We start from the raw sequence: 15,699 nt of genomic DNA on the forward strand, positions 1-15,699 counted from the left end.
TTATATTTCTTAATCCCTTCACCTTTTTCACCTACCTACCCTCCAGCAACCATCAGTTTGTTCTCTGTAGAAAATATAGTCAATATGTTGCAACAATTATGTATAGTGCAGGTGGGTACATACTAATAGGGGGATCACTGCATAAAGTATATAAATGTCTAACCACTATGTTGCACATGTGAAACTAATGTAAAATAATACTGAATGTCAACTGTAACTGAAAAAGAAAAGAAATAAATATTAAAAAATAATACTGTCCAGAAAACTGGAAAGCCATATGCAAAAGAATGAAACTGGACCACACCCAAAAAATCAACTCAAAATAGATTAAAGACCTGAATGTATTATAAGATCTGAAACTGTAAAACTCCTAGAAGAAAATAGGAGGTAAGCTCCCTGACATCAGTCCTCATGATGACTTTTTGGATTTGACAGCAAAAGCCAAGGTAATAAAAGCAAAAAGAAACAAATGAAACTACACCAAACTAAAAAGCTCTGTACAGCAAAGGAAACCACCAACAAAATGAAAAAGCAACATATAGAATGGGAGAAAACAGAAATCATACATCTGGTAAGGGATTAATATTCAAATATATATATATATATAAAACTCATACAACTCAATAGCAAACAAAAACAAACAAACATCACAGATCATCATGAAAATGAAAATCAAAAACCATAATGAGATTATCATCTTATACCTGTTAGAATGGCAATGATCAAAAACACAAGACATAAGTGTTGACAAGGATGTGGAGGAAAGGGAATGTTTATGCATTACTGGTGGGAATGTAAACTGATACAACCACTAGGGAAAACAATACGGATATTCCCTAAAAAATTAAAAATAGAACTATCATTTGATCCAGCAATTCCACTTGTGGGGATTTAGCTGAAGGAAACATAAGCACTATCTTGAAAAGATATATGCACCTCCATGTTCACTGAAGCATTATTTACATAACCAAGACATGGAACAATCTAAGTGTCTATCAACAGATGAATGGATAAAGAAGTTGTGATATATATACGATATATATATATCATATGTACGTATGCATATATCGTATGTGTGTGTATATATATATATATATATATATATATCTGCATATATAGATATATGTAGATATATATATAGATATATATATGGTGCCAAAAAAATATATACACACTTTAAGAAAGGAAAACTGTATTAAAATTGTAATACTCAATATATACCAATAACAAAAGATGAATATAAGTCACGTTTGACTTCTGCAATTAAAAGAGGTACTCAAAGTGGTTACCATCAGCATCCAGACATTTCTGATTACGGCGAATTACTGCTTGAGCAACACTGACCAAAGTGTCTGCTTGTATACATTTGTTTGGCATCCTGGTATATAATGTAATATTATTCACCCGTAAAAATGAAGGAAATTCTGCCATTTATGACAACGTGGAGGGACCTTCAGGGCATTATGCTAAGTGTAAATAAGTCAGACAGAAAGACAAACACTATATGATCTCACTTATACGTGCAATCAGAAATAACCTGAACTCTTCGATACAGAAAACAAATTGGTGGTTGCCAGAGGTAGGGGTGGTGGGGTGGCTGAAATAGTTGAAGGTGGTCAAAGGTACAACCTTCCAGTTACACAATAAGTAAGTTCTGGGGATGTAATGTACAGCATGGTTACTATAGTTATAGTTACCAACACTATGTTGTATATTGGGAGGTTCAAAAAGCATTTAAGTTGAGCAGCAGTATAATTTCCTTGAAATTCTGACACACAAATTTATTAACTAAACAGTTTTAAAATACAGAGCTTATGTTTGCTGGAAATGATCTCAAATCTCTCTTAAAACTGTTACTGTATAATATTTTGTAATCTGAAAATCAACCAAAACCACCATGGAGATATATTTCCTGTGCCTGGTTAAAAACACATGGTTCTTGACATGAAGATCCCAAGAAATAAAGTTAGACTGCGAAAGAATTAGTGAACACAAATGCTTTTCAGACAAGAGCAGCTTAAAGCGCGCACACACACACACACACACACACACACACACAACCCATACATCTCCAAGCTTTATCCCATTAACTCATCAAATTTTATAGCCTGCATAAGGTTTTAACTACTAAAGGAATGTAATAGCAACAGTGTCACTCATTTAATCACTGATATAAAACTAATGTTGGGAAAGAAACCAACAAAATCTATTCACTTAGCAAACAGAAATCAGAAAAAAAAATAGTGCTACTGTATTTAAATCCAGTGATGAATATCTGACTAAAAATATTATTTTTAAAATGAGGTTAGGAAAGTAGGATCAAAACAATATAGCAGCATACTATCTGTAAAGCTGTTGGGTTTACTGTCACCCTAGTGTATTTACTTAACCCATATTTTCATACAGTTAAGTCCGTTTCTACTGACAGAAAACTTCTGATACCAACTGTTGTGCGGGGAAGTTTTCCCCATGCCAACCAATTCTCCAACTCTGTGAAATCAACTTGGTATCCAATAATTCAATTCAATCTTGGCACCAACTACAAGGAGTTAGTTAGCATCAGACTTCACAGGTTAAGGGCTCAGTCCCCCCACTTTAGACACCAATCACCAGTCAGGACCATCTCTACTTCTGACCAAACGGGTTATGAAGTTGAATGTTCCCACAACCCCCTCCTCAGGTTCTATGCTGGCTAAAACTCACAGAACTCAGGAAAGTGCTTTACTTACTATAACTAGTTTATTATGAAGGATACAATTCAGGAACAGCCCGATGGAAGGAGGGAGCAGAGGCCCTTCCACGCCCTCTCAGGGCAAGCCACCCTTCCAGCACCTTGAGGTGTTCACCAACCTGGAAGCTCTGCAACCCCCATAGTTTAGGGGGTTTTATGGTTTCATTCTGTAGACTTGATTGATAAATCATTTGGTGATTAACTCAATCTCCAGGTCCTCTCCCCTCCCAGAATGACAAGGGGTAGGACTGAAAGTTCAAACCCTTAATCATGCCTTGGTCTTTTTGGTGACCAGCAACCATCCTGAAGCTAATCTCAGTAGTATACAAAAAGATACTCTTATCACTCTAGAAATTCCAACGAATATTTGTTGAAAAAATATTTATTAAAAATGAAGAATGTTAGTTTTTATGCTGTTTCTATTTCCTCTCTTTTTAATCAATCCTTCAAACAACCACAATTTGTTTTCAATGCCCTAATCACTGCAGTAAGGTTTCTAGGGTGACCTAATACCAGGTCTAATGTATGTATGTACTTTATACATCTATTCTACATATGCCATTATAAATCACTCCTTCTATACAGAATTATTTCATTAGTTTCTTAATAACATTAAAGTTCCCTCTCTTACTTTCCAGACCTTTCTTTTGCTGAGTTGAGTTCTCCACATCAATTTGCTCCTTAATTTTTGGTGTCCCAATGCTTCTTTCCTTAGCCCTCTTCTTAATTTATTATCAGTGCTTATTAAACCTGAGATCAACAGGCTCCTTACAGGAATAAGTGTTAAGAGGGCTGTGAATTTCCTAAAATTACATGCAAAACTGAGTGTGTACGTAAACATGTATTTTTTTCAACAAATATTTATTTAGTGCCTATTGTACACCAGCCATTGTGCTAGGCATTCTATCCATATCCTGCCCAAATACTCTATTCTCAAGAAACTTGACTATACCCTCTTTATAACTGTTTTCCACCTCCAAACCCCTAAGTAATAACTCCTCTATATATAAATAAGAAACCTCAATAACTTTCAACTTGCTCAATAAATAAACCATATACTCTACTTTCTTCATAGAACCCAAGAGAGTAGGAGGATGTCAGACGTACAAGTCTTTTATAGACACATGATCACTTTTCCCATCACAAGAATTACAATGCTCTTTGAACTAACCATTTCTATGACTTTAATTCATGATGCTATTTAATGGAATTCTCAAGGATAAAGGCCCAACTGACATCCCCTCCTAAAAAAAATATAAACAAAAAACTATCCCTGTAGTTCTCCCATTATCCTCTCACAATAAACATCTGCTATCATAAGTCTCTGAAAGAAAAAATATAGACAACTGTTTTCTTAAAAATCTTAAAAACAGAATTTTAATTCTGGAAAGGTCTAAACCCTCATTTTACAAATGAGCAAACTATGTCCTAGTAGTTAAGTAAGTCTATCTAAGATACTAAAGAAATTATTCCAACACTAGAAAAATGATTTATGGTCTTTTTTGTAACAATTTGTTAATGTTTATTATTAATCCCATTTACAACTCATTTAGTCAACAAATAAGTACCGAGTTCCTCTCCTATGGCAGGCACTAGAACTAGATACGTCTAGTCCCTCCCTTCATTCTAGTGACACAAAATTTTAAAATTTAACATAATTGGGTATGTGCTTCAAGAGTATGAAAACATACAGTTAGTTAAAAAAAAAAAAGTAGGATTTGTTGGTGTTTTTATTTTCATTTTTTCTTTTTTTTAATTTTCGTGGCAGGATGGGAAAGGGCTTTGGGGTAGGGTAGTCAAGGAAAGCTCTCTGAAATATGTGACCTTTGAGGGGGATTCTGAGAAATGACAAAGTATAAAGGGAGCAAGAGAGGGGCAAGGAGGAAAGAACACTCCTAATGAAAGAAATAGCATGTGTCTGGACTTAATACAAGAGGAGGATGATACATTTAGGGAATTCAACAAAAGCCAGTATTGCCCGATGATAGAGTGAGGAGGAGAATAGCTTAAGATGAAGCAAGAGACACAAGCAGGAACAGATCATCTTTTTATATAATACTTAGTTAAAAGCACTTTTAACATGTTTTCTCTTTCGTTCCTCAACAAACTTGTGAAGTAGCTATTGTTTATTTTTCTAAGTCTAATTACATTACTCCTCTTTGGAATGCCCACAGAAAAAGATCCAAGTTAGGTAAAGCACCTTGTCTGCTGGTGGTTACCCACCTATTCATTATTTAAGATTCTATATATGATACTATCATCTAAAAAACCTATATTGAACAAAACTTCAAAATATCACTTTCTATAAAGCATGAACTATTTGAAACATTTTTTAAAAAGCATTAAAAATAATGCCACATATCTACCATATAGCTTCAGGGAATATATCCTGACAAGCCTTTTAAAAACTATGTATTTACAGGTCTGTCTTCTCCATTAGACTGTGAACACCCTGAAAGTAGGGACTATGTGTTACTTAATTTGATATATCCAAAATCTATCACTAAGCACTTAATACTTTTAATGTAATGGAATCTTCCAATACAGGTAGAAACAGGTTCACAGTGTGCTAGAGGCCATGAAACCAACAATAAATCACTGAAGTCAGTTCAAGTATAAAGGAATTTTTCCTTTTCCCATACATGTTTGCACCTTCGTAATACGGGAGAAATTTATTCAACAACAGTGGATGTAACTTGCAGTCCACATGTTATCAGGCCATTGCTTTAAACATTGGAAGAAGGCATTCCTTGAAAAAATAAGCTATTGAAGTCTGCTGTTACATGCTGGGAATATAAATTTCAATTATAAAAAATTCATGGTTTAGAGAAACTCAAGACTCTTCTCTCAAGCATGTCTCCCGCTCAAGTTTTTGAGAAGGGAAAATCTCTTACAGAATTGGTCCAAAGTTTGGCTACTTCCAGATTTAAAGAACACACTCTACCTTACATTAAACCAGGATAGGGAAAGACGTCCATCACACTTGTGCACATATCCCAGATAACCAGTTATTTTCTTCTTCAGAAAAAGAATTACTAGTAAAGAATAACAAGGAAGTCGTGTTGTGTGTGTAGATGTGTTTAGAGGGGAAGTGGTACTGGGAATAATTTAAAACCGAAGAAATCAGAAACCCAGTTCTGAAGAGGGATCGAAATGTAAAGTGTCATGCAGGACAATCATATTTGTTCATGAGTCTTCTACACATCTTTTCTGCACAAAGTTGTAACCCTTAAACAGCACTTGATAAAGGCCTTACAGGTCATGTATTTCTTGGCTGCAAAGAAGCTTCAGCAAACACCTATCTCGCCGCCTCCGCGTCGCCCAGCAGCTCCAGGTCCCTCCCGCCTCATAATGGACCGGCTGGACCGGCGCGGAGGTAGGTCGGTCAGTCCACCGATGAGCACAAGCGGTAGACCGGAATACCGCAGACTCCGGTGGGTGGTCGGGCCAAGGAACAGGTCAGGTCAACCTCAACCTCCACCTTAGCCACCTCCTCGGCTCACCCAGTTCAGAGGGAGCCCTAATGCCGAAAACAGACCAGAGCATCCAGCTTTCCTAGAGCAGGAGATCTCCCGATCCGCTCCCCAGAGGTTTGGACTTTCCGCGCTCAACCCGCCCGCAGTTACCTTCCCAAGTGACATCGTAAAGCTCTGAGACCTTCGCCATCTTCTCAGAACCCAGAGGCAACTGGGCGAGAGGGCGGGGAGAAGCGATCACGTGACCTGCGACCGGGCGGTGGCGAATTACGACTCCGTTTCTCATTCGCCGAGAGAGAGGAGGGGGCGGGATTCGCGGCGCACGTGTACGCGGCTCTGAGGCGGGGCTGTTCCGGAAGTGGGAGGGGCGAGCTGGGCGGTGCGCGACGCGCGGGGATGCAGAGGAAGCGCTGATGGCCCGACCCGCGGCAGAACTTGCTTGGGGTGAGGTGTCTGTTTACCGCAGCTCTTTAACAAATGCTGGGTTTTTAATGTGGGCCACTTGAGGTTTCTCATTTTTCTCTACGTAGGTGTACGTGTTCTCTTCGCAATCCCTGATTAGTTCCTCGTTCTGCTGGCCTGCTGCAGCGCAACGTTCCGCCGAATCACTTGTCCCTCATTTTCTCCTTCCTAAATAGGATTCGCTTCCCATTTCCTTTTTAATATTCAACTAAACTGATACACGTCAAAATTTTCGTTAAATCTGTTTGGGAGACTAAGTGGGATTCAGCCTTTGCAAATTGTGTTCCAGTGACCGAGGGCTTTTTTATGTCACATGAACGTCTTCATTGCCAACCCACAGCCTTAACATACTCGTGCGACCAGTTTCCCTCCACTCTAGATTTGAAACTCCGTAAGAGCAGCCAATATGTAAGTGCTTATAAATAAATGAATTATTGAATAAATGTACGAATGAGACCATCCAGCCCCTACACTTCATTCCTCTTAACCTCACGGGGAGCCTCCCTCCCCACCCTTTCTCACCAGACTGATTTCAGGAACCTTTGGATCTCGTCTACTAGAACAGGGAGAAATGTCTGAAGTGCAAACAAACAACAACAACAAAAAATTTGAGGGTCATAAGCACATATTTAGTATTTGGAGCAATGAGAACATGAAATTGTAAAGGGGGAATAGGTAAAGTGAGGAAAGATGGCTAAAAATTCCTGCATAATAGCCATAGTGAAGGCTCCATTGAAAAGAGGCAATCAAGATATGAGAAAGAAGAAAAAGAGTCATCTCCCACAAGCTAAGGGAATAGAGTTAAAAAAAAAAAAAAGAACTATCAATGGCACCTGTGAATTTATAAACTCAGATTCTGAATGAGCTTCATTCTCTCCAGACTAAAAAGACCTTAAAAAAAACACAACCTCATTTAAAAAACTAAAAATCCTTCACTCAGCAATTCACATATTCGAATGCTTCAATAAAACAACCTGATATAATGGTAAGAATACAAACTCCATCGGATAGAATCCAGGCTCCACAATTAGTAACTGGTTGCCTTTCTGCATGGTATCTCTGAGCATCAGAGTTGCTAATGTCTAAGAAAAGGCTAATTATAGCTATATACAAAGAAAATATTTACCTGGAATTGTTATCAAGATTAAACGAATTATTGCATAACACTATCATAGAGGTACCAGTTCTGTGGCTTTAAATAGCTATGTAAATAGTTATTTACAGCCCGGAGTCCTGTTTCTGCCCTGAAACCCAGTTCTGCTTTCTTGACATATTCACTTAAATGGATAATATGCCTCTCAAAGTTTACATATTGCAAACAGAACTCTGGATTCCTGCCACCAAGTCCCCCAGCTTGCTCTTCCCTATCACAGTTAATGAAACCATCTGCCTATTTGCACACACTAAAGTTCTAGGAAGTATCCTTGATTCTCTTCTTTGCCAACTGCCCTATATCGAGTCTTCTCGGGAAATTCTGCATTGTACTTCCAAAACATTCCCCAAAATCTATTTTCTTTCATCTCCATTGCTACTACCTTAATCTAAGCCACAACTACCTCTTACCTGAATAACTGTAATAGCCTCCTAACCTTTTTAGTTTCATTCTTGCTGTGTAAAATCTATTTTCTATACAGCAGCCCTACTGGTCTTTAAAAAAAAAAATCACAAATGTCCTTTGCCTACAGCTCTCCAATGTCTGATCCTGGCGATAAAAACGTACTCTAAACACTTTACCATGGTTTATACGGTTTCACTTTGTCTGGCTCCCTCCTACGTCTCTTACTTTATCTACCATTCTGTCTCTCATCACTAGACTTCAGCCATTCTCACCTACTTCAAACATGCCAAACTCCTGTCTGCCATGGGTCTGACATTTGCCCATATTTTCCCTTTTCCTGGAATGCTCCTCTCCAGGTAAGTGGCTGTCTTTTTGTCATTCATATCTCAGATTTAAATGTATCTAGTCATAGAGGCCTACTTTGACTATCCAATAAAAAGCCCTAGTTAATGCCTGTTACATTATTATGACACTTATCACTATATGATATATTTTTGTTCACTTGCTGTATTTTCCATTTTATATAAACTCCTTGAGAGTATGTATGATGTTGGACAATTAAGTTCACGAACTCATTCTAGAAAAAGTGCTACATACCTCTTTGCTGAGTATTACTATGGTCACCTTCGAAGTACTCCCTTGGGAAGCTATGCACTGACACCAGCGCCTAGTCCATCCTTCAAAGCAATTTTGGAATTCTTTCTCTGGAATGGCCATCAGAGTTGTCATCATATTACCCATGATGTCCTGAATGGCATCAAAATGTCTTCCTATTAATATTTACTTTATCTTCAGGTAAAGAAAGAAGTCACGGGGGGCCAGAACAAGTGAGCAGGAGGGTGTTCCAATATAGTTATTTGTTTAATGGTTAAAAACTCCCTCACAGACAGTGCCGTGTGAGCTGGTGCATTGTTGTGATGCAAGAGCCATGAATTGTTGGCGAAAAGTTCACATCGTCTTTTTCACGCAGCCTTTTCAGCACTTCCAAATAGTAAACATGGTTGACTGTCCATTTAGTACAAATTCATAATGAATAATCCTTCTGATATCAAAAAAGGTTAGTAACATCATTGCAACATGTTCACCAACTTAATTGTCAGACCTCCTACTTTGTCGTTTTAACCTTGGAACATCCAACCTATAGAAACACCAGGAGCACAGTAAATGTTTGTTTAATGAATGAATGAATTAGATACTCAAAAAATGACAGCTCATATTAGTGATTATTAGGATAATATTTTATAGTAGTACACGTGTAAATCTGTTTGGTTATGGATAGGACATTTTTATTTTATAGCTGATGATTTCCTAAAAATTTGGAACTTAATGAGTGTGAGGAACATGCCCATTTGTTTTATATCTCCCAGCTCCTTACCACAGTACGTTACATACGAGTATATATTTGTGGCATACACATACGAATTAATTTTTGTACTAAATTGTTGATTCCCAACATTTTGTTGAACTTTTTTGAAGGAGTGAAAGCTGAAGAAGGTGTCTTTTAAAAACTTACAATCGATATTAGCAGTTATAGCTAATTGAGGGAGTAAATATTTTCTAGTCACTTTAGCTAAATGCCATTGTAACTAGCTACTATTGTCTGTCAGGCAATAAACCATATCTGATACTAGATTTAAAAAGGTAATTTACAGAATTTTTGAGCTGGAATCTAGAATAATTTCATTTAGACTTAGAAGGTACTTACAATTCTTTAGAACACTTTTTGAAAATTTTTTGCTTGCAACCATAGTAAGGAATACATTTTGCATCATCACACAGTATGCATACATGTATTTAAAACTAAAAAAAAACAACAAAATTACAAGCTAGCCTTATAATGTATCTTGTTTTCTATATTTTCTATTCAAATTGAGTCAATTCCATTTTATTTTATAAAAATACTAGCTCTGACCCACTAATGGAAAAGGGACCCATATTTTGGAAAAGCACAAGTGGACACTGCACATGTTTTCTAATCTGAGTCCCTGATGTGAAATAATTTTCTCAAGTTCCTGACACTAGTAAGTAACAAAGATGGGAAGTTCATAGGGAGGAGATGAGTTGTTTAGATCATAAATGAAAGATAAAATATTTACAGGAAAATATATTTAAGGGAAATTTTGTAACCAATAGTATTCTCTGAAGTGGGGAAAGTGATTGTTGATATATTACAACATTTCATATAGCTAATAAAATATTCTTTTTTTAATATTCTTTAACATTTTATAATTTAATTATAACTAAATAAAAAATCTACTAGAGGTAAAACCATAACCGTTGAAAACATAAACATCAATCATGCTTTCTACAAATCCACCTTTACAAGATATTCTCCAAGTTTTACCTCTCACCCTCTCCTTTGAAAAGAGTTTTCATTCATGCATGTTAAAAGTATATAATCCAGTTCCTCTCATTGAACACTGCCCAATATTGTGACAAATATCAACCAGCCAAATATTAGTGTGTGCTGTGTCAGACACCATTGGAAGCACTATCTCACGAATGATCTTAAAAGCACAATGAAAAAGGCACAGGACTATGCTCTATGATGTGCTTTTTTTGTGTAAAGCTATTTATGAATTTCATTTTTTTCCCCTGCAAGATCATGTTTGAATAGTTAGAATGATAGTACATCAGAATGAACTAGGGTCAGAAAGGAATAACTTTGAATAAGCCCACATTTTCTTTGATATGGGATAAGCTTTGATTATCTATCAAGCCAGATTGGCCCACAAAGCACTTTAGAGTGCTTCTCTTTTATGGTCAGGGTTTACTTAATTCAATTTATATCTCCAGACATTATGAAAGACTAAAGTGACTTCTTAAATTTAATAAACCGTATGGCATTTATAAAATGGACATTATTTAAAGGATAACATAATTGATTTTGCAGTATTCAACATCTTTATCAAATCATTTATTTAGAATCTACTATCTGCTTTGTTCTGTCTTAATCATAGTGAATTAAAGTATCCCACAGTATGAAGCAGTTTATAACCTCTATTTACTTTGACAATTACCCTTCAAAGTAAATTGGTCTCACTACAACTCATAAAAATTACCATAGCTTTTAAATCTTGTTATTGTTTCTAGTTAGTGAATCATAACCATAATCCCTTTGTATTTAAGGGGAAATACTACTTATTTCATCTTCATTCCATGTCAATAAATTTTCACTGTCACACAGTCACGTTTGGAGGAAAGTTTTCCTTAGAGTTTTATTTACCAAAAGCCAGATTAACATGGAATTGTTTTAGGAACCTTTTGAACATTGTTTTTTATTACATTTTTAAAAGATTACGTAACTTAATATGTTCCCCCAAAACGCAAAAGCCTATGCCCCCTTTGCTGACACAACCATAGCATTTACGCATTTCTAATTTTTCCAAGTTTGCAGTCATTTACAGTATACGTGTTTTAAAATGTGCTAGCCATTTATTTCACATCCAATTATATTATTTTAGAAAGCAAAGGAGAGTCTCTGGGAAACATTTCCAATGAGGTCACTTTGGTCCTTTCACAGTAGAATTCACAAACTGATAATTACCCCTCTGTGCCATAGTTGTAACAGTGAAGAGGAAAGTACATCCAGAAAGAATACACCCAGAATTTCTCCCACATGGGCAATAAATTAGAGCTGTTTCTTTTTTGAGATTTATAACCATACTTGAGTCTACTTTTTCTAGCAGTATTTCTTTCATTTCCCCAAAGTGCCTATTCTGTTCTGATACACACATACATCTGTGCATATATAATAGTCCTTGTGCAGAAATATATTTTCATAAACATCCCTTTTGGGTATCAAACATCCAGGAGTCCCTATATCCTGTAACTGTGACCCGATGGTCTCTAGAGCCCATCTAGACTCCATTTTCTACAGTACAACTATAACTGAATTCTTTACTTGAAAAATGTTCTTTACTTGAAAAAAGTATTTATTCACAAGAAACTAATTGTATTATGGGTAAACTCATGCAAAAATATACTGAATATTATCTTACATATTTTTATAGTTATAAGTTATTCTGTTACAGATGTAATTTTATTTTTTTTAATTAACGTTTATTGGGGTGACAATGGTTAGTAAAGTTACATTGGTTTCAGGTGTACAGTTCTACAATACATCATCTATATATCACGTTGTGTGTTCACCAATGTGGAAGTTCCTCTTCCATCACCATATAGTTGATCCCATTTACTCTCATCTACCACTCCCCTCCATAACCATTAAACTATTATCTGTGTCTATCAGTTTTTGTTTCTTTATTGGTTTGTCTTGTTCCTTTGTTGTTTTCAGTTTTATAGCCCACATAGCAGTGAAATCATATGGTTCTCAATTTTTTCTGTCTCATTTCTTTTAGCATAATAATCTCAAGATCCATCCATGTTGTCACAAATGGCACTATTTCATCTTTTCTTATGGCAGAATAGTATTCTATTGTGTATATATATCACAACTTCTTTGTTCAATCATCTATCGAAGGACACTTTGTTAACAGTCCCTCTCTTTGGTGGTTTGGTAGCATCACTCTAGCCACAAGTGAGTAAGTTATCCTCTCAGACCTGTAGTTTCTGATGCACCTTATCTGCCACCAGGGCACCAGGTCATTTACTGGTCATCTTTTTCTTTCTATAGTCTTTCTGACTACTCTTGGCCAAAGTTGGTTTGAAGTCTGGTAGACACATTGGGATAAAGTGGCCATCTCATCTTTCAGATCATATGCTTTTTTGCATGTGGGATGGCTTATCTAGTCAACCCTATGGACTTATTTGGAAAAAAGATTGGTTTTCTGGAAGAATGCAAGAAAACAACCTCCCCCTAAATCCATTCCATCAACCCCATCCATTATCTCCTCATTCCTGAGCAGACAGCACAATCTCAAATGCTTTAAAAAAAAAAAAAAATTAACAATTTTTAAAATTATACTTAACATTTTTTATCTGAAAAACTGAGCTAAGGAACAATATAGGTGTGCTGCAAAAGCTGCCACTCAGTTCAAATTATTGCCACCTCACTACAAAATTTTAGCGTTTTAATAACTTGCTTCTGCTCATTATGTTTCTATTACAGATTTCTTTTCCATGTTTTAATAATGGACTTGAACATTTGTCCTGTGGGTGGGGTGGAGGCAGGGACAAGCAGAGGAGGAATGATTTCAGTTGATGTAATTTTTCTAGCAATAGCAAGATTATGGAATATTAAACATAACCTCAACCTAATCATTAGAAAAACATCATACAAACCCAAATTGAGAGCCATTCTACAATAATAACTGTCCAGTACTCATCAGGGAGTGGCAGTGGCATTATATATTGCCTTTCTAAGCTTTGAAACAAATGCTTAGTCTTGAGCACCCATTGCCAGATTCTAATGTCATGTATGTGATGGAATTAAGAGCATTGACTTGCAGTTATGAAAGAATCCTCAGAGTGGTTTGTATTAAATTCAAATTTTACATACCATGTCATAGAAGGGGTAGAGCTCTTTACACTGTAGGTAACAGCAATGGATTCTTTGCCAACATACATACATTGCTCTTTTCCATGAAACTTGCTGGGCTCTAATTCCAGGTTACACATTCTATAATAGCTATGTAAATTAAGTAATTTGAGCAAGTTATTTTAACTTCATGGAACCCTAGTTTCCTCATATGTAAAATGAACGTAATAATACTTGCTGATTATAACAAGTATTAGAAGTAATAAACTTGAAATTCCTCACACAGAATCTGGCATATGACACAACACACAGTTATTAAGTACTTACTGTATATCACACACTGTACAAACTGCTCTTTGTAGATTATTTCATTTAATTCTTACAACAACTTCACTTTACAGATGAAGGAACCGTTGGGAGTTGGTTAAATAATTTCCCCCAAACACTATGATATACTCCTTCACATAGTAGGTTCTTAGTAAATAGTAGCTGTATCATTTTGGTCTTTGGGAAGCAGATGTTGTGATAGTGTTATGGATGCAAGAGGTTTATTAGAGGGCACTCCATGTCAAAGATAAAAGGGGGAGGAAGCAGAATAGGACTAGGAAAGCTTTCAGACCACAGTGCTCATCTATTACCTGTGAAAGAAAAGAGTAGGAACCAGGATTGGACAGAAAGAGCTTCACACCGTGATTTAGATCTCATGGAGTATCAGCCAACTCAGTGGCAAAGCTCCAGGGCAAAGGTTACCCATCAGAGGAAGCCTACACTGGGCAGAAATGGCGAGGTCCTAGGACCCCTACATGTTCAGTCATTGGCTAGAGGCTGCCTACAAGGGCGTGGCCTCAGCTTTCAAGCTGCGATGAATCTTGACGGCTCTAATAGCTAGAGGCTGGCAGGTCCCTGCACTCCTTGCTGCTGAATAGCAAGTGAATCTTGAAGGGTGATTCTAACTGCACCTCTGTAGCCACCACAGTAGCCATTATTATTCTTTCATTCTGAGTATAATCTTTCAGTTTTGATGAGAGGTAGAAGGTTGTGTTCTTCTGTAGTACTAGCTAGATTCAGAAGCTATTTCACATGGAAATTACATTCAACTCCACAGAGTGTCTTTTTCTGGTATATGATTAATAGCTCAGCCATGGTTGCCTTGTGTTGAAAAGACACAGTAGAATATATATAGCCCACAGAGGCTTGACAATTTGCTTGTTTTTTTATGAGACAAAAGTCAGTAATTATTTATTTTCTTGGGTTGGGAATTAATGCTACTGCCATTGATAAATTACCTAGAACTTCATAGTTCTTTCTTTTTTCCCTCATTCTAAATATATACAAATAATTTTAAATTTTAACATTTTACCAAGAATAACAGTATAACTCTGAAAAATGGCTTTCCAAATAGCATTTCTAAAATTCTAGAACTCAAGATCTCCATGAAGTACTAGGAAATTCCAAAGACAATACACTGAGAATGCCCCTTGATAATTCATTGGGTAGCTGCCATATTATCATTGATGGTTGCTTCTTAATAAATTTAAGCAAGGCCAAATTTTATCAATACTTTGCCTCCCAAAAAGACCCTCATTGCCACCCTACTACTCTTTTCCCTTCCAAATGTCAAGACAGCCCCAGTTAGCATTTTCTGTGCTGCACAGATGCCCTTTGAGGAAGGACATGACAAGTGGTCTGTATTCTGGGCTGCCAGAGGAATGATATAATGAAATTAGTACCTGATGGAAGGAGACAGAGTACATCCCAGACTCACGTGAACAGCAAAGTTATTGAAAGATTGTACATTTTAAAGAAAGTTACAGCAACAGGAGAGGAGTGACAAAGAAAACTTTGGCAGTCAATTTCAGGGAGTATTTACATGAGATACAGTTGCTGTGAATCTCACTACACAAATTCAGGTATACAAGGACAAAATTTGCAATTTTATAAAACTCAATTTCTACATGAAGTACATTCTTGGAGGAAGACAAAAATTTAATCTCAGTAAGGTTGAAATTTGTCCCATAGTGCTGCCTTCTTT

General features: G+C 36.5%; 1 long non-coding RNA gene across 2 annotated transcripts in view; it reads left to right on the forward strand.

Annotated features, from left to right (window-relative positions):
- Positions 1-6,571: 6,571 nt before the first annotated feature.
- LOC141567790 (uncharacterized) overlaps positions 6,572-15,699 on the forward strand; it is a 170,371-nt gene continuing 161,243 nt past the window's right edge. For both annotated transcript variants that reach the window (XR_012490616.1, XR_012490615.1), the window contains exons 1-3: positions 6,572-6,651; positions 6,738-7,077; positions 8,483-8,583. This is a non-coding gene — a long non-coding RNA (uncharacterized LOC141567790). The remainder of the gene's footprint in view (positions 6,652-6,737; positions 7,078-8,482; positions 8,584-15,699) is intronic.

The sequence above is a fragment of the Rhinolophus sinicus genome, linkage group LG12 (assembly GCF_036562045.2).
Source record: "Rhinolophus sinicus isolate RSC01 linkage group LG12, ASM3656204v1, whole genome shotgun sequence".
NCBI lineage: Eukaryota > Metazoa > Chordata > Mammalia > Chiroptera > Rhinolophidae > Rhinolophus > Rhinolophus sinicus.